Source organism: Rhodnius prolixus, unplaced genomic scaffold (genome assembly GCF_049639745.1).
Source record: "Rhodnius prolixus isolate KJV_2025 unplaced genomic scaffold, Rpr scaffold_7, whole genome shotgun sequence".
In the NCBI taxonomy this organism is placed as follows: Eukaryota; Metazoa; Arthropoda; class Insecta; order Hemiptera; family Reduviidae; genus Rhodnius; species Rhodnius prolixus.
In genome coordinates, this window is record NW_027411582.1 from 14,041,806 (window position 1) to 14,061,543 (window position 19,738).

Genomic DNA, 19,738 nt, shown 5'->3' on the forward strand with positions numbered 1-19,738 from the left:
CCTCATTTAATACAAAGATATCCCCCGTAAAATCATTTATGAAGTCCTCCCCTCATTTAATACAAAGATAACCCCCTTAAAATCATTTATGAAGTCCTCCCCTCATTTAATACAAAGATAACCCCCTTAAAATCATTTATGAAGTCCTCCCCTCATTTAATACAAAGATATCCCCCGTAAAATCATTTATGAAGTCCTCCCCTCATTTAATACAAAGATAACCCCCTTAAAATCATTTATGAAGTCCTCCCCTCATTTAATACAAAGATATCCCCCGTAAAATCATTTATGAAGCCTTCCCCTCATTTAATACAAAGATATCTTCCGTAAAATCATTTATGAAGTCCTCCCCTCATTTAATACAAAGATAACCCCCTTAAAATCATTTATGAAGTCCTCCCCTCATTTAATACAAAGATATCCCCCGTAAAATCATTTATGAAGTCCTCCCCTCATTTAATACAAAGATAACCCCCTTAAAATCATTTATGAAGTCCTCCCCTCATTTAATACAAAGATAACCCCCTTAAAATCATTTATGAAGTCCTCCCCTCATTTAATACAAAGATATCCCCCGTAAAATCATTTATGAAGTCCTCCCCTCATTTAATACAAAGATAACCCCCTTAAAATCATTTATGAAGTCCTCCCCTCATTTAATACAAAGATATTCCCCGTAAAATCATTTATGAAGTCCTCCCCTCATTTAATACATAGATATCCCCCTTAAAATCATTTATGAAGCCTTCCCCTCATTTAATACAAAGATATCCCCCGTAAAATCATTTATGAAGTCCTCCCCTCATTTAATACAAAGATATCCCTCTTAACAAAGTGTAACGCGAAACTCGAAATTCCCAAAGATAATTTACACAATCTACAGAGTATTTTAGTACACACTAATTTATAATTAGCTTTATTTTACTAAAGTTTTATTGTTTAATAAAATTTTAAGTATCAGACATATGTGTGCTAAATGTACAAATGTTATGGCATTTTATCTGATATCTAGTCACTAAAAATTAACTCGTATAATTGCGTATATTTTATAAATTATGTTTATTTAGAAAAAGTAAGTTTATAAACGGCAAATCGTACGGATTTATTTTATATAAACAAAAATTGGTTTTTAAATTAAAATATTAAAAGTTAAAAAATAAAATATAAATCAGACACCAAAATAAAATGGCCAGAGTCTAAAATTAACCAAGATATTAACTGTTTTTCGACTTTTTGTTCCACCTTAGGCACGAATAAAGGAATTTGTTTTTTCTTTATGTTTTTTTAATTAATATATAAATCGCGTCAATTGCAAATAACAAACCAATGAATCGGAAAAGGCAAATAATTTATTATTTAGATAATAATATAAATTAATATTTGTTTTGATAGGTGCTCTCCAGATAAGATTAGCACGGAGATACAGTTTTTGATTAACAGTGGAGTTGGCGATGGTGTTTTTTTTAAATAATCTTTTCTTCGTTTTGTTAAAATCAATAAAATACGTCAGCAAATCATCATTATACAGCAAATATCACAATTTATAATTTTACCACGTGGAAAACGGATGATATGGATGACGTCGGAGATAATGGATGTGAGACAGTATGTATGTCTGTAGTCAATAGGAAATCCAAAAAGGAAAATCACAGGTTTCCCATATTTGAAATTTTGTTTACGTAGAACCAATAAAGTCAAATGTAGTTTTGGTCAAAATTCTCCCAACGGAAATGCTAGTTTTGAGCTGTTATTTTTCAGCAATTTAAAATAACTTGAAAAAACAATTCAGCAATTTTCTTTAAATTTTTAGTTCTACCAACTTTATTTAAAAGATAATATTTAAAAAAAAAAAAAATTAAAAAAAGAATTTACAATAAATCTGCAGGCTGAGAAAACACATGCATCGCATGGGCCTGGCAGATGATAGCCTTTGTAGGTTCTCTCAGGAAGAAGAGGAAACGGCACTGCACTTGTTGTGTCAGTGTGAGAGGCTTATCAGGAAAAACCATGGCCTGTGAGCTTTACCCAGGAGCCACTCTCCAGAATTAAGAGTCTGATCAAAAGGACAGGTCTGGAGGGCGAGCTTTAGAGTGAGGGGAGCCACAATACGAGAGTCGTTTGAAAAGTCCGTGCAAAAATAAAAACTACTTAATTTTTTGGGGTAAACCTTTTTTATTTTTCAACATAGTCTCCTTTTAGGCTTATACACTTCCTCCAACGCTGCTCTAGTTTGTTTATCCCTTCCGAATAACAGGATTAGTCCAAGTCTGAAAAATAGCCATTCGTTTCTGCAATCACCTATTCGTTTGAATAAAATCTTTTTCCCGCCAGCCATTTCTTCATATTGGGGAACAAATAGTAGTCCGAGGGAGCCAAGTCTGGAGAATGGGGGGGGATGTGAAACGAGTTGGAACCCTATTTCCATTAATTTTGCGAACACAACTGCTGAGGTGTGAGCTGGTGCGTTGTCGTGATGGAAAAGGACTTTTTTGTGGGCCAATCGTGGGCGTTTTTCTTGCAGCTCGGTTTTCAAACGGTCCAATGACGATGAATAATATGCACCTGTAATAGTTTTACCCTTTTCCAGATAGTCGATGAGGATTATTCCTTGCGAATCCCAAAAGACAGTCGCCATAATCTTTCCGGTCGAAGGAACGGTCTTCGCCTTTTTTGGCGCAGATTCCCCCTTGGTAACCCATTGTTTAGATTGTTCTTTGGTCTCAGGAGTGTAGTGATGTATCCATGTTTCATCCACAGTGACGAAACGTCGCTTAAAGTCCTGCGGGTTCTTCTGGAACAGCTGCAAACCGTCCTTGCAACACTTCACACGATTTCGTTTTTGGTCAAGCGTGAGCAATCGCGGCACCCATCTTGCGGATAGCTTTGTCATGTCCAAATGTTGATGCAAAATATTATGTACCCGTTCATTCGAGATGCCCACAGCACTAGCAATCTCACGCACCTTCACTCTTCTGTCATCCATCACCATATCATGGATTTTATCAATGATTTCTGGAGTAGTAACCTCAACAGGGCGTCCAGAACGTTCAGCGTCACTTGTGCCCATATGGCCACTCCGAAAATTTTGTAACCACTTATAAACTGTTCTAATCGAAGGTGCAGAGTCACCATAATGTTTATCAAGCTTCTCTTTAGTCTCCTGAGGCGTTTTGCCTTTCATAAAGTAGTGTTTAATCAACACTCGAAATTCTTTTTCGTACATTTTTTGAAAATCACTCGACTTCCTCGATTCAAACGAATGCCAAACACAAAGAAATAGACCGATCTGGCTGAAACTTGGTGTGTGTTCTTCCAAGAGATGCTACTAACTAAACATAACCTCAATACGCGCCAGTGGTGCTATCTCTCTGACTTTGCACGGACTTTTCAAACGACCCTCGAAGATCCAAAAGGGTCGCAGTGGCGTAAGCCTTGAGGCCGCCCTAATTTAATCTATTCTATTCTACAAAAAATCTAAGTTAAATGCTATACAGTACTACAAGAGTCTGTAACGGCTAATAAATTCTGAACAATATTAATGAAAATTTAAATAGAAAGCAGGAAAATTTAAATAGAAAGCAAGCTCTTTCGAACGTTTCTAAATGACTGAAATGTGAATGAAATTTTGGTTATTTGCTGATTTGTGTGTGTACCTTTTGGCGTACGGAGAAGGGAGAATGATGGTAGAAATTGCTGGCCGTCTACACTTCCTTCAAGTTTTATGAGAGAAAAACACAAAATTATGCGGAACGCAGGATAAACGAAAGGGCACACTAAGGGTATGAAGTAGAGGCTATGCGGGTAGTTCCCTAATAGTATTCTTTTGACGACTAGCATTTGTTCCACAGAAACTAGGATTGGATCCTAAATTTGTGATCAAAATGCAAAAAGCAGTGATGTTTTATACAACATGCTGTATTGTCAGCAAATTTTAATCAACCCTTATATTTAACTTTTTAAACTGTAAGTTTTTGTTAACGAGATATATTAATTATATCCATCGAATATAATTGTGAATGTTTTTTTAAAGGCAGTTTTCTTTAATCTGCTTAAGAAGATTTTTCAATTTGGCGTCTCAGTTTATTAAAAAAAAAACTGTTCTCTCAAAATCAATGTAAATACAATTCAATTCTGATATTTTTTGGTTTTATTGTTACAGGGAGTTGCGGGAGTGTTAAAATCCCCGGGGGAATGCTGGAGTGTTAAAATCCCCGGGAGTGCTATCCGGTAGTGTTTTATTAAAAGATGGGCATGATTTCTTTCTAATCTGTGTGAATCAAATGACGCAAATTGTTCCGGATATTTTCATAATTCCGTCAAACACATCATTATATTTTTTATTCCCCCGTAAAAATCTTTTAAACTGTGTCCTGGGTCTAGTGTGGATGAGGTGTTGAAGACATCAATGGATATGCACCTGCAAGTGATTGATTTGTAAACGTCTCAACCTGCAGCGTTAACAGGTAAGCAAGTTTGTGACCAGGAATTTACGTAAAACTAAGGAGATGCAAAGGGTGAAGTTAAGCTTTAAGTTGTCATTTACAAGCTCCAGAATGTGCATTTAAATTGGGTGCACTTCCCAATTTAGTGAAAAATTTAATTTTTATGAATGCACATACGAGGGTCGTTTGAAAAGTCCAAGCAAAGTCAGAGAGATAGCACCACTGGCGCGTATCGAGGTTATGTTTAGTTAGTAGCATCTCTTGGAAGAACACACACCAAGTTTCAGCCAGATCGGTCTATTTCTTTGTGTTTGGCATTCGTTTGAATCGAGGAAGTCGAGTGATTTTCAAAAAATGGACGAAAAAGAATTTCGTGTGTTGATTTAAACACTACTTTATGAAAGGCAAAACGCCTCAGGAGACTAAAGAGAAGCTTGATAAACATTATGGTGACTCTGCACCTTCGATTAGAACAGTTTATAAGTGGTTTCAAAATTTTCGGAGTGGCCATATGGGCACAAGTGACGCTGAACGTTCTGGACGCCCTGTTGAGGTTACTACTCCAGAAATCATTGATAAAATCCATGATATGGTGATGGATGACAGAAGAGTGAAGGTGCGTGAGATTGCTAGTGCTGTGGGCATCTCGAATGAACGGGTACATAATATTTTGCATCAACATTTGGACATGACAAAGCTATCCGCAAGATGGGTGCCGCGATTGCTCACGCTTGACCAAAAACGAAATCGTGTGAAGTGTTGCAAGGACGGTTTGCAGCTGTTCCAGAAGAATCCGCAGGACTTTATGCGTCGTTTCGTCACTGTGGATGAAACATGAATACTTACATCACTACACTCCTGAGACTATAGAACAATCTGAACAATAGGTTACCAAGGGGGAATCTGCGCCAAAAAAGGCGAAGACCGTTTCTTCGGCCGGAAAGATTATGGCGACTGTCTTTTGGGATTCGCAAGGAATAATCCTCATCGACTATCTGGAAAAGGGTAAAACTATTACAGGTGCATATTATTCATCGTTATTGGACCGTTTGAAAACCGAGCTGCAAGAAAAACGCCCACGATTGGCCCACAAAAAAGTCCTTTTCCATCACGACAACGCACCAGCTCACACCTCAGCAGTTGTGGTCGCAAAATTAATGGAAATAGGGTTCCAACTCGTTTCACATCCTCCCTATTCTCCAGACTTGGCTCCCTCGGACTACTATTTGTTCCCCAATATGAAGAAATGGCTGGCGGGAAAAAGATTTTATTCAAACGAGGAGGTGATTGCAGAAACGAATGGCTATTTTTCAGACTTGGACAAATCCTATTATTCGGAAGGGATCAACAAACTAGAGCAGCGTTGGACGAAGTGTATAAGCCTAAAAGGAGACTATGTTGAAAAATAAAAAAGGTTTACCCCAAAAAATTAAGTAGTTTTTATTTTTGCACGGACTTTTCAAACGACCCTCGTAGTAATTGCAATGGATTTTTCAAAAAAATTATTTGATTTCTTTTTTTTTAGAATAAAATGTTGAAAAACATGTTTCCCCACTATGGGAATATTGGGTACAAATAATCTTTAACCGCCCAGTTATGGCTGAAAGATAAGAAATGAGGAAACAGGCTTGAAATTCAGGGACAAACTGGTAGATAACAAACACTTCTTATCAACCAGAAACTCTATAAATGCATTACTCTGTGTTACACAATATTTTATTTCCACTAAAAAGACAAAAAATAATAATTTATTTAATAATATAATATTTTAAATATTTAAAAAAGTATTTATTTGTTTTCTAATCTTAAGGCGCGACTAAATCTGTGGTCATCAGCGCCCGGAGTTTTTTTTCCCATCACCGGAAGGTAACTGAGCGGTAATAAGCTCCTAGGGAAGAGAAAATCTAATGCCCAGCAGCTGGTTTCGAATCCGAGATTTTTCGCTAACCACTGAGGCAAATCCATTTCCCTGAAATATTATTTCTTTTCTAATTTTAAGATATTCTGGTTTGTAATAACAATATTATGGCACATTATTATGGGTCACCTAAAAAATTTGCTGACAATACAGCATGTTGTATAAAACATCACTGCTTTTTGCATTTTGATCACAAATTTAGGATCCAATCCTAGTTTCTGTGGAACAAATGCTAGTCGTCAAAAGAATACTATTAGGGAACTACCCGCATAGCCACTACTTCATACCCTTAGTATGCCCTTTCGTTTATCCTGGGTTCCGCATAATTTTGTGTTTTTCTCTCCTAAAACTTGAAAGAAGTGTGGACGGGCAGCAATTTCTACCATCATTCTCCCTTCTCCGTTCCTTATCATGCAGTAGAACGTCAAGACGAATATGTCCTGCCAGTAAACACTGTTCCGATCTTTACACAATCTGTGTCTGTCACACTAAAACTGCAAGTTGGGATTCCTGCAGCATGGTTAATATCCGTTGCTGGACTGTTGAAGGATAATTTTTGGCCATCAGGTTATGTTAATGAAGGTTATTATGTGCTGTATAGTTTTTGGGTTTTGATGGCCAAATGGTGAATAGGAGGGGATCAATTTGGAAATTAATTTTAATAAAAAAAAGATACGATTATTTATTGCAGCGATGCAATTTCAATGCAACTTAGAATTTGTTCGATAAAAAATCAAGAAAATTGTACAATAAAATGGTGCCTACAAGTTTGTTAATTTGTAATTTTTTATAAATATTGTGAGTTTTCTGTGCGCACATTATACTTAAAATGGCCACGTTAAAGGAAAAGCCTTTAAATTCACCTCATTCCCAGAACTGCCTTAAGAAGCATTTTCTACCTATAATTACGTAAAAAGTATTCTAAAATTCTACTTAGTTAAGGACAATTTTAGTTTGGCAGATTTCTGAAAAACGTTTTTATTTTTTAGTAAAATGAAATCGAGTCGAAATACATTATGATGAGCCAATTCATATGCGCAGACCAACTTATAAAAACCCAATTTTCCGGACTCAGGGGACGTTGAAAGGGGTATTTCCGGCGAATAACTAAAAAAAATCGAAAACTTCTGAACGAAAGCAATATCTTCTGTAATAAAGAAAGAGGAAATAAGGGTAAACTGTTGATTATTAAAATTGATAGGCCTACTTGAGGGCTTGGGATGCTGCAGAATGTGTATAATAATAATAATACTAATGATAAAGGCCACCATACTTCTAAAAGGTTTGCTTTAGCTTTCTGGCTTAGACATAGAACATAGTATAATACGAGGACATGGATCGCTAGAAATCTTAGGCCCGTGCATTTGTTTTTTCCAGCGCTAGAGCTAAGAAATCTATTAAAAGACGACAAGACTATGCAGTAAGGAGGTTGTGAAGATGGAATGCTGTTCGTTGGCAGCAACCACACTGCCAACCAAATAGTGGAGTTCTAAATTTAAAAAAATAAAATCAAACACTCCAAAATTTTCTGGAGTGACAATAACCTATCGCAACTTACTAACTTTTAGAACTTAAAAACGTTACAAACAAATAAACTGCTCCACAAAAAAAGTGGCGCACTTTGAAATAAGCGTTTATTTTTTGTTTTATCACATTTTGGGGAAAGATTATTAGTTTTAATTGTTTTCATAAACTGTCAGGTAACAATTAATCGAATCAAGGTCCAAAGTTTCTTGGAAATAGAGAAGCAATGCCTCGTTTAATCCCCTTCGGTCTTTTTGTGTAAACAGCAACGTGAATTTCACCTCAACAGTAAATAAATTTATTGACCTCTACAGTTGCGTTTCGACTTTTTTCAAGCTGAAAGCATTGCAAACTCTCAATTACAGCAGAGCAAGTGGCCCGTATTATTGCATTAGTTGAGGATGGACGGAGTCAGCGGTACGCAGCTCGAACGTTAGGGTTGCCTGAGACCACCGTTCGTAGAGCCATCAATCGTTACCGGGAGACAGGCCTCTGCACTCGTAGACAAGGTTGGGGTCGACCAAGAGCCACAGAAGCACTAGATGACCGATTTATTAGAATTCACACTCTAAGAAATCGTACATCAACTGCTTCTGAAACAGCTCAAACACTGCTTACTGTTCGTGGAGTTTTAGTCAGTGCCGAAACCGTACGAAGAAGGTTCGCTGAAATGAATTTACGCTCTAGGAAGCAAGCCACAGGACCATTGCTCACCGTAGATCATCGGAGAGCCCGACTAGAGTTTGCTAGGGAACACCGCAACTGGTCTGAGAACGATTGGAGAAACGTTCTCTCTTCAGACCAGTCCCGTTTTGCTCTCTATGCACCTGATGGGAGGCGACGGGTTTACCGAAGGCCTGGAAAGCGCTACGCTCCGTGCAATATTTCTGGTAGACTACCATTCTGAGGTGGTTCAGTGCTGGTGTGGGCTGGGATTTCTGTGGAGGCTAAGACTGAGCTCCACGTGTTCAACAGGGCAATCTTGAATGCAGATTTGTATGTGAGGGAAATTTTGCAGCAATATGTGGTACCCTATGCACCATTTATTGGGGAGAATTTTATTTTTATGCAAGATAATGCCCGACCACACACTGCCGCCTGTGTTGTTCAATATCTCCACGATACTGGCATTCGTGTTCTGAGATGGCCAGCACGCAGCCCGGATTTAAATCTAATTGAACATCTTTGGAATGAGCTGGGTAGGCGATTAAGATGGAGAAATAATCCTCCCAGGAGCTTAGAAGAGTTGCGAAGTGCTCTGGTGGAGATATGGGAGGAATTAACACAAGATTTCGTGAGAATTCTGAAATAATAATTGTTTTTCCTGCATATTTGTGAAAATAAAATTTTGGAGTGTGCAGATCTCCCCCCCTTGCAATCGAATTTCTCTAATCTTAATTTAAATTAAAATTTTCACGAACTAATTAACTAAAAATCCGCTACTTTTATCCCTGACGCATGTTTTTGTTTTTTTCGAATCCCTATCCGGTTTCGAACTTTCAATCAATTATCAGAGGTAGAATTATTAGTTTGGAGTAGACATTTTATTAGACGTAGAAACCGGAAAGCAAAATATGTAAAAATAAAATAATTATGATATTTTGAGATCAGAAAAATTAAAGGGTTGTTTCTTTTTTATATTCATCAAAATAAATTTTTTGGAAAAATTTTAAATAGAAATAGTTTAGGCCCTTAATAGGGTGAAATTATTTTTTAAAAATATCGATAGAACTGGCTCATACGAGGTGTGGCTATTAAATAACGAGACTGATGCTGCTACAGAAGAACTATGCATGCGCCAAATCCTAACGACCGACAGCTGTGTAGCGTAAAGCCTTCTCTTTCGATTGCAGCGTCTCACGTGTTTGTAGAGAAATCTGTCTGACAGGAACCGTCGTTTGTGTAAGAGGTGTTAGTTTCCGTTTTGCCGAAAACTTGATACTACCCATGTAGTAGAGCAACGAATTGTCGTGAAATTTCACATGAAACTTGGTAAAACCGCTACTGAAACTTATCTTTTATTAAAAGAAGTTTATGGCGAGGAATGTTTATCACGTGCGTAAGCGTTTTGAGTGGTTAAAGCGTTTCCAAGATGGCCGAGAAGACGTCGGAGATGATGACTTCCCGGCTCGCCCTTCCATGTCCAAAACGGATGAACATTACTACCGGTAGGTGCTTGCTCAACTCCGAGAAAGAGTACGGAAAAACGACCCGATTTGTGGAAGAACAAGTCACAGGGTTCTCCATCAAGACAACGCGCCGACTTACACTGCATTGTCTGTCCAGGACGTTTCTAGCCAAGTACAACATCCCAGTTTTAGGTCATCCGCCTTATTCGCCTGACCTGGCCCCATGTGAATTTTATCTGGTTCCCCAAAGTGAAATCTGCATTGTAAGGAACACGATTTCAGTCCGTTGAAGCTGTGAAAGAAAAAGCGGCACGCGGCATGCAGGAGCTCCGGAGAAAAAGACTTCCAGCACTGTTTCGAACAATGGTAAATTCGCATGGAGCGTTGTAGGGATAGGGGAGGGCTGTATATTGAAGGTGATAATAACTAAATACGAATAAAATGTTTTACAGCAATAGTCTCGTTATTTAATAGCCAAATTTCGTACACTGATTTATAGCAAAGTGGGAAAAATTTAAACAAAATGGAGCTCAAAGAATTAATTAATGTTTGAAATTAATATTGCAGCCCCCCCCCCCCCGATTATTATACTAGTTGCATTATGCACTATATAATTACTATTGAATTTCTTAAACTTTTATGAAAGCTATAAAAACTGGTTAATAAAAATTAAGACAGCGTAATTAAAAGTTATTAAAAGAAACGCTTCTCCTTGAATACAAATTTTAATATTTGTTACTAATGTAATAAAAATGCTGTGTAACAATATGAGAATTGAAAATATTGCATAAGAGAGTTATTACGCTGTTGATCGATTGGATATTATTAAGATGACAAATTAAAACTTTTGTTTTTTGACCACTTTAAGCTTATCTCTATTGAACTGTGGTTACAAATTAATAAGCTGTCTTCTCTTCAAATAACCAGGTAGTCTAATATAATTCGATCCTTTATTGATATTTTTGTATAATTTTAAACATGGACAGGACATAGTATAACCCTACACCACAGTCTCTACAACTGCAGGAAATATAATTATGTTAAAAAGGTGAATTGAATAATTAATCCCTACCTTACTTCAAGGCCAGATTATGAACATGTTTCACTTGGAAAGGGGAAAAAAAATATTGCTTAATGAGTTTCCGCTCAACCAATTGAGCTGAGTCATTAAAAAAGAAAGAAGAGAAAGAACAAAAAAATTAATCTGGCTTGCAACTGGCATCACCACTTTCATTGAATGCAGTTATTTACCTTTGCAATACATAATCACTGTAAGTGCACTAGTGAACATTTCTGGCAATGATCTAAGAATGTAGACTAAGATGGACACCTTCAGCGGATTCTTGCACTGAAATCCACCAAAACTCGAATGGAAAAATCCAATTTGCATTCCACACAACTGCATAGTAAATAATTCAGTAATTTCTGTTAATCGTAAGAGGTAAACAGAGCGTGTCTCTCCTCCAACTAGCACTAGGAAAAGACTCGATAAAAATTAACGAAAGTGAGCCAAAAATGTGGCTCCATTTTGAAACCTAAAACCAGAAAAAAAAGGCCATGGTTCGAAAGCCGGGGTAAACCGGTCTAATAAAGTAATCACCAATTATTTTCAGATAGGACCAAAAGGCTTGGGCACACAGAAAGCGGTCTGTCGCGGCGGTCTGCGAGATATGGGAACGACACACAGGACGCGATATCTTTGTTTGAGCGGTCCAGTTTGGTCGCTTTCTTCTTGAGAAGTAGTAGTGCGTTTTCTTGTTCTTTACTTTAATTTTTATTCATTGAGTATGAGCTTGGACGAAGAACAACTCCTTCTGCTATTAGCTTTGCAAAGAAAAGACGAAGTTGGGTGCATGAAATCAGCAAGAAGAGAGAACAATTAGGGGAATACCACCGCCTTATGTATCGAACTGGAGTCACATGAAGATCGGTGACATTTTTATAATGTCCATGAGAATCGTCAAACAAAAATCTGTATTTGCGCACATTTTCAATAAAATTTTTTAATTTCTTCACTCATTTTTGATCAAAGTTGGCAAGGTGGTCACGTTGAAATCTGTAATTTTGTACTACCAGATCGTTTGTCGTCGCGACAAAGACTAGCCCGCAGCGGTAGACCGCGTTCTGTTTGACACAGTTGATATGCAACATAGTGTAATACAATTAGACCTGAAGGCCTAAAGGCTTCGGCACACAGAAAGCGGTCTGTCGCGGCGAGCAACGATCTGGTAGTACAAAATTACAGATTTCAACGTGACCGCCTTGCCACTTAGTAATACGAAATAAAGATTCCAATGTTAAGAAACTTTATTACTCATTATTTATTTCATTCCCGCGACATACGAAAATACTAGAAGAACCTATCTTCATGTGACTCCAGTTTAATACATAAGCGGTGGTATTCCCCTAATTGTTCTCTCTTATTAATTTCATGCACCCAACTTCGTCTTTTTGTTTTGCAAAGCTAATAGCAGAAGGAGTTGCTCTTTGTCCGAGCTCATACTCCAATATATAAAAATTAAAACAAAGAACAAGAAAACGCACTACTACTTCTCAAGAAGAAAGCGACCAAACTGGACCGCTCAAACAAAGATATCGCGTCCTGTGTGTCGTCCCCATATCTCGCAGACCGCCGCGACGGCCGCTTTCTGTATGCCCAAGCCTTGATGTCCTCACTACCAATTAGGTGATACAAACTGAAGCAGAAGCTCATACATTGCTAATAAACATTTTTTTGTCCACTAACAAATAAAAATGTACCTACAAGCGGGATTCGAACTGGTGACCTCTCACTTAAGAAGCGACGCTTCAAGCCACTACACCAACACCTGTGCATCCACAAACACCAGCAATAATGCACCAGTAATTAATAGAAATTTCCGTCAATAATCTGCCACAGAAATGAATATAAATTCAGTAAAATAATTGTCGCAAGGACCAAGATAGATGTAATGATAGATTCTATTTAACTATGGCACATCAGTTACCTAGACAACCATGGTTTAAGGGAACTGTCACTAATATCGTAATATCCTGTGGATCGTATCTTCACAGGATCAACAAAAGGTCCTCTCCTCTTTGCGTAGATTGCAATGAGAACGAGGATTTCAAGCATATAATAGTGATATGTCCACGTTATGTGGTAGAAAGGAAACGAATGTTTGACGATATACACAGGTATTTAGATGCACCATTTCGCTACAAAGACATAATATTCTCCACCAACATATATATGCTTAAATCTGAAGCAGAGCTAGCAATGAAATATGAATGTATTTAAAAGTTATAGCCGATTAGAATGAATGGAAGGAAATGATTAGAGAACGATTACGTGATTTCAATTTCGGTTAATCTATAAGGATGGCAGGAATATAGAGAACTGATCCATCCATTAGTTGTAAGGTTTATGTAAATAGTTGTATGTAGTAGAGGGATGAATGTGTGAAGCGAATGTATTTATAAGTAAGAATGGAGAGTGAGTGATATTCTAGTGATAAGCACCTAGACGATGCTGGCTGTATGGCGAAAGCCTATGCCAAAATAAAGGCAAAAAAAAAAAAGAAGATGAACAGTAGCCCAAATTCTTGCAGGAAGACAAGTTCTGCAAGAGAACTAGCTGGCTTAGCACAAGACTTAGGGCGCCACGTTGAAGAAAGAATCTCCGTTTACAGAAGAACTATTTTCTTCTTTAAAGAGCGTCAATTTGTACAATAAAATTTAGATTTTAAACTTCTGTCAAAGAGAGAGGAATATCAAGTACTCCAGCCAGGAATGAATGAAGTATGCAAGTATTTACTAGCGGGAATGTTAGTATAAATGAAAGTAGGTTAGGCATAAATGAGGCGTGATTGAGATTCATTGGCAGGATTGTATCTATCAACGGGAATAATTTAATAAATTTCTGGCTTAATACTTATCATTAAAATTTAGTTAAAGTTATGTAGTTAAAAGTTACAGCATTTACACTTTTGGGTTAGAGAATACATGGACAACCTTTAAGATACATAAAAGGGGACAAGCTAACAAAGAGGAATGGGTTTTGATAATCAAATACCCTCCTTAAGATTGCAGGATAAGACGATGATTAGAGATAGCATAAACATGCTGCCATTGTTCACAACCATGGACTGATTTTGGGGCAAAGGCTACATTCTGGAGCACCATCGAATTCTTTATAGTGAAGAATTCGAAACGTTAGCGTGAAGAATTTTGAATATTCACTGAACAAATCTGAAGATTCACAAACGTGAAGACGAATGGAGTGAACAATACTTTTTGATTTAAATTCTTCTTGAAGCGGTTTCACAATCATTCATCAACCATCATAATCATTCCAATCAGTCATTTTAAAATTAATATTAAGAAATAGAAAAACCATATTCGTATTGAGTTACAGTGTAAACCAGCAACTTAAGCAACAATTATGTAATTTCAATATACGCATATTAATAGCATTGCTTTTTGTGCATTGTGATTTAGCTAATTTATAAAATGCACTTGTTGCAGTCAGCATTTTGTAACAATGCTAATTATATATATTTATCGGACGCAATATTGCTGTAGTTCAAATTGAGCAAAACATTTGATTTTATCCAGGCCATCATATTTTCTCGGTGAATGAGTCCTAAATTACAGTTCTGTGACTGTGTCATAATTCATTTTGATTGGGATCCCAGTTAAAAGCAGATAAAGAGGTACCAAAACAAATTGTAGCATAGAACACATATTGTGGAACCCAAAATCAACGCAATCACAATAATTTGCATAAAAATAAAGGTGAAATTAATGTGAATCAATGGTGCATAATGATGCATAAAATTCATTTAAAAAAAATAAAAAAATAAATATGCAATCGCTTGCCTTGACTATTAATAGCAAAACTATGTACACATAATGACGTCATTTTCAGTTTATTTGTATTAAGTCATGAAATGCAATGTGCATAAGTTACAATGCAATAAATCTCTCTAGAGAACTCAAGATTCTATCAACAAAATTGCATCTCTTCCGAAATATGGGCAATCCCAATAGTAAATCCAGCAATATTAGAAATTGTAACGATTTTACCCAGAATTACTCGTTAACTCTGTTATGATATTAATTATTAAAATGTCCAGGGACATCGTTACAGTTGGTTGAAAGAAAATAATATATAAATGATCGAAGTAAAAAATACAAAAAAACATTGGCCTTGTATTGATAAATATTTGTCAGTTATCTGCATATACGCTTGAATTATGTTAGTTTGGTAGTAGTACTGGTCACGTAGTTTAAGCAAGGACTGGTCACTTTTGTTTGAGTAAGGACTGGTCACTTTTGAGTAAGTACTGGTCATTTAAATATACTTTCAAGCCAACATATTACCACGAAGAAGAAAATTTTCAATGGTTTAGGTAATTTCTTGTCTAACCTACAAGGCACAGACGTGGTCCACGATCAAAATGAATCTACAAAGATAAATAGCTGCGCACAGAATGAAAGTAGGGAACACAGTATGCTTGGCATAAAAATGGAAAGATACAAGCAAATAGTTAAGTAATTAACGGGTAAAAAAACGGAAGTAAGAAGTAAATGTTGTTCTAACAGTGAAAATGCTAAAATTGAGGACAATGGCAGGACATTTTGTGCCACATGGAAGCTAGATTGACCAAACTGGCGACTGAATGGTATCCGGTAGGAAGAACAATAGGTTGGCAATGTACTAGATGGAGTGACGAACTTACTCTGTGTTCTGTGGCCTCAAATAAGTGGACAAGGCGGGCAAAAGATAAACAAGAATACAAAAGACAATAAGTTTTTTTTTAAAAAAAAAAAATGGTGAATAAATGCTTGAAACCGTATCTACAATGTTTTTAGAAAAGTGTAAGGAGACATTTTCAAGTACGAGAACTGTTCACTGAGGAATGTGATAATAGTAATAATAATAATAGCAAGAAAATACAAGCAAGAATTACGTCAGGTGAAATAGGAGCTTCTGATTCTTACAGAAGATGTTGCGCTTTAGAACTCTATCGAGAGAAGCCAAATTTGCATGCCTACAAGATAATTTTGAGAACTATTGTTATGTACGGAAGCGAGAAACGTGGGCTTTTACTAAGGAGGGATGAACGCTTTCTTAATGTCTGGAAGAGGAAAATTTTAAAAAGAACATATGGCCCTATTCAGGAAGAGGACAGGTGGAGGATAAGAACCAAAATAGGGAGGTCAGAGATCTTTACGCTGATCCAGGACCTAGTTGGCCTTATCAAACAAGGATGGATCAGATGGTTAGATCTCTGGGAACGAATGGGAGAGGAATAAACAACCAAGAAACCCTTTATTTGGACAACCAGGAGAAGCTAGAAGGAGAGGGAGGCTCCGGATGAGATGGCTGGCCAGTATTTGAACAGGATTTAGGAGATTTGGGCTTAAGAAAGACTGGGAAGAGCGGCCCAAGAGAGACAGACGAATGGCACCAAGATTATTGAGGCAGCCAAGGTCCTCCTTGGACTGCGGTGCCCAACAAGAAGTTGAAGAAGAAGTAGAAGAAGAATGTGATACATCCTGTTTAATTTTCTTTTATCTCCATTTTTAATTACTCATATTTCCTCCTCAGTATAACAGTACATTTTACAGGAAGGTGGCACTTTAGTGGGAACCTACCCGCCACTCTTTTATTCAAAAAGATAACATATATATATTTAAAATTCGGGAACGTAAATTATTTTAAAATGAAAATTTAGAATGAAGCATATTTACCACCACATACACATAACTGCTCTCAAATTGGATGTTCCCGGAAATAAGGTATCTAAAAATTTGGACAAAAATCTAGTCAAGTTACTTCCGTTTGAGGTACGCTAAATTATAGACTCGGAAAATCTCAAAAATTCGTATTTCTAGAGTATAAATTCAATTTTGGATAATTTGGTGAATTTGAGACGGATCACGGTTATTTCCATGTCCAAATTTTGGGGAGGTTGCAATACAAGAGAGAGATTTGATTATAAACTAACCGAGGAAAAAAAAAAAAAAAAAAATGGACGAAGTGTAATTTTTATTTTTTGATGAGATTACGGTGGGGGGGGGGCCAAAAAATTTTGAAAAATGAGCTCTCCCCCACACCCACAAAATAAAGTAGGGATGTCAAATTTTCCACATTAGGCTCTAAAAGTGGGCGTGGTTTTTCCCCCTTTTTTCTCTCATTTTCTCTCTTTCTCTCTCTCTCTAGAAAGGTGTAAAGTTGTGGCGCGTGCGCACAAGGTTAACGCCCGCCGGATACATTTCAAGTAGATGTCCGTTAGTACGCTAAGTAACCATATCGCGCTCAAACCTGTTTTACAAATCATTTTACAATGGGTTGCACATGCGTTTCTTACATTTCATTTCCCCCCCCCTACCTACTAACACACGACACATATAAACTCATCCCCACTCCAAACTAAAACGTCCGACCTTTACCCAATTGACATCCTTACTAGTAATTACGCAACATCACATTGAATGGTGGCTTTTCGTTTATATTTAAAAAAAAAATAAATGAAGTAAAAATAAATGAAAGCAGAATAGTATACTTACAAAATTAGTAGTAAGAGCCCGGCTGGCAGTTACTAAATGATAAGGACTGCAAACTAATTGTACGAAAACCCACTCAATACTGAGCTAGTGGAATCAGTAGAACGAAGGTGGCGCTGTTAGTGTATAAAAGGCAAGTAGTGGGGGTTTATTTTTACAGTATGATCCTTCCTTTAGTTCTATGTTCCCACTAGAGTGTGCTGTATTTTTGTCTGATAAAAAACTATCATATTTATTTATTATATAACTGGCCGGTTTTACTACTTTTAACGTCCTAAGTATGTAGCCATTTTAATATCTTCTTCATAACAAAGAGTAATTATTGAATTAAGAAACCATCTAATAGCGTTATATCTCTTTGTTTACTTTATTGAGATTTCGTAATTATACTCTTGTCAAATAAGTCATAAATAATTATATGTCCACCAGAAATAGCCACGTGCTAATTATAGTTTATTTATCTCGAAACTAATCATTAAAAAATATATTTACAAGTTAAATATCTACTCACATTTTGGGGTCAATTGTGAATAATATTCATTTGTATTTTTACCTTTTTCATTGCGACCCTTGACAAAAAAGAAATATAATGATGAGGTCGATTTGAGAATTGAAATTTTGTAAGGAAAGTGGTTTAAAGAATTTGAGATTGTATTCGCTTCAACCGTAATTTTAAAAAACATAAAAAAAACTAACGTTCACAACTGACTGTGACGAACAAAAGAAAACTACACCTTCCACGAGGTGTGGCCATTAAATAACGAGACTATTGCTGTAAAACATTTTATTTTAAATGTATACATAATTAGTTATTATCACCTTCAATATACACCCCTCCTCTATCCCTACAACGCTCCATGCGAATTTACCATTGTTCGAAACAGTGCTGGAAGTCTTTTACTGTGAGCTCCTGCATGATGGTTGCCGCTTTTTCTTTCACAGCTTCAACGGACTGAAATCGTGTTCCTTTTAATGCAGATTTCACTTTGGGGAACCAGATAAAAGTCACCTGGGGCCAGATCAGGCGAATAGGGCGGATGGCCTAAAACTGGGATGTTGTACTTGGCTAGAAACTGTTCTTGACAGACAATGCAGTGTAGGTGATGGAGAACCCATGACTTGTTCTTCCACAAAACGGGTCGTTTTTTCCTTACTCTTTCACGGAGTTGAGCAAGTACCTCACGGTAGTAATGTTTGATTAATTATAATCGATATTTTCATCCGTTTTGGACGTGGAAGGGCGACCCTGGTTGGTCATCATCTCCGACGTCTTCTCAGCCATCTTGGAAACGCTTGAACCACACAAAAAACTTGCGCACGTGATTAACATTCATCGCCATAAATTTCTTTGTAATAAAAGATAAGTTTCAGTAGCGGTTTTACCCAGTTTCATGTGAAATTTCACGACAATTCGTTGGTCTACTACATGTGTAGTATCATGTTTTCGGCAAAACGAAACTAACACCTCTTACACAAACGACGGTTCCGGTCAGATAGATTTCTCTACAAACACGTGAGACGCTGCAATCGAAAGAGAAGGCTTTACGCTGCACAACTGTCGGTCGTTAGGATTTGGCGCATGCATAGTTTTTCTGTAGCAGCATCAGTTTCGATATTTATTAGCCCCAATACAGAATGCAGCTGTACAGAAGTGCCAAAAAATCGAATATCAACCGAACTTCAAACCTTACAGTCTAAAATTCTAAGAACAATAGTTAACGCTCCCTTCTACGTCTCCAATCATACTATACACTCTGATCTAAATATTCCTCTCGTCTCTGAAGTAGCCCCAATCTCGATTCACAAAACTCCACTCAAATCTACGCAGTCACTACAACCCTCTGATCCCACATGTCTACTACAACTCTTCCTTCAGATTTACATTGCAGACTAAATCTACCTTGGAACTGCACCAAAACGTATATGCTTAAGAATTATTAATATTGTTTTATTAACCTAATTAGATCGTGTAGCCCAATTTATTTTGTAAAACACATTCCCAAAAAACTATCTATTCAAAAAGTAAATGAAAGAATAGTGATTCATTTTTACCTAGAATAAATTCTAGGGTGCACCTCTGTTTGCTAACAATTAGGCGTGTCAAAGAAAATCGAGACTGTTAAAGATTACGTCAAGCGAATGTGTTGCAAGTTAGAACCATGAGAAAGAGA

General features: G+C 36.9%; 1 protein-coding gene across 1 annotated transcript in view; it reads right to left on the minus strand.

The window, feature by feature from the left end:
* Window positions 1–17,725, minus strand: part of LOC141447026 (basic helix-loop-helix ARNT-like protein 2) — a 33,151-nt gene extending 15,426 nt beyond the window's left edge. The window contains exon 1 of the mRNA XM_074114166.1: window positions 17,571–17,725. The gene's annotated coding sequence lies outside the window, so the exon portion shown is untranslated. The remainder of the gene's footprint in view (window positions 1–17,570) is intronic.
* Window positions 17,726–19,738: the final 2,013 nt, after the last annotated feature.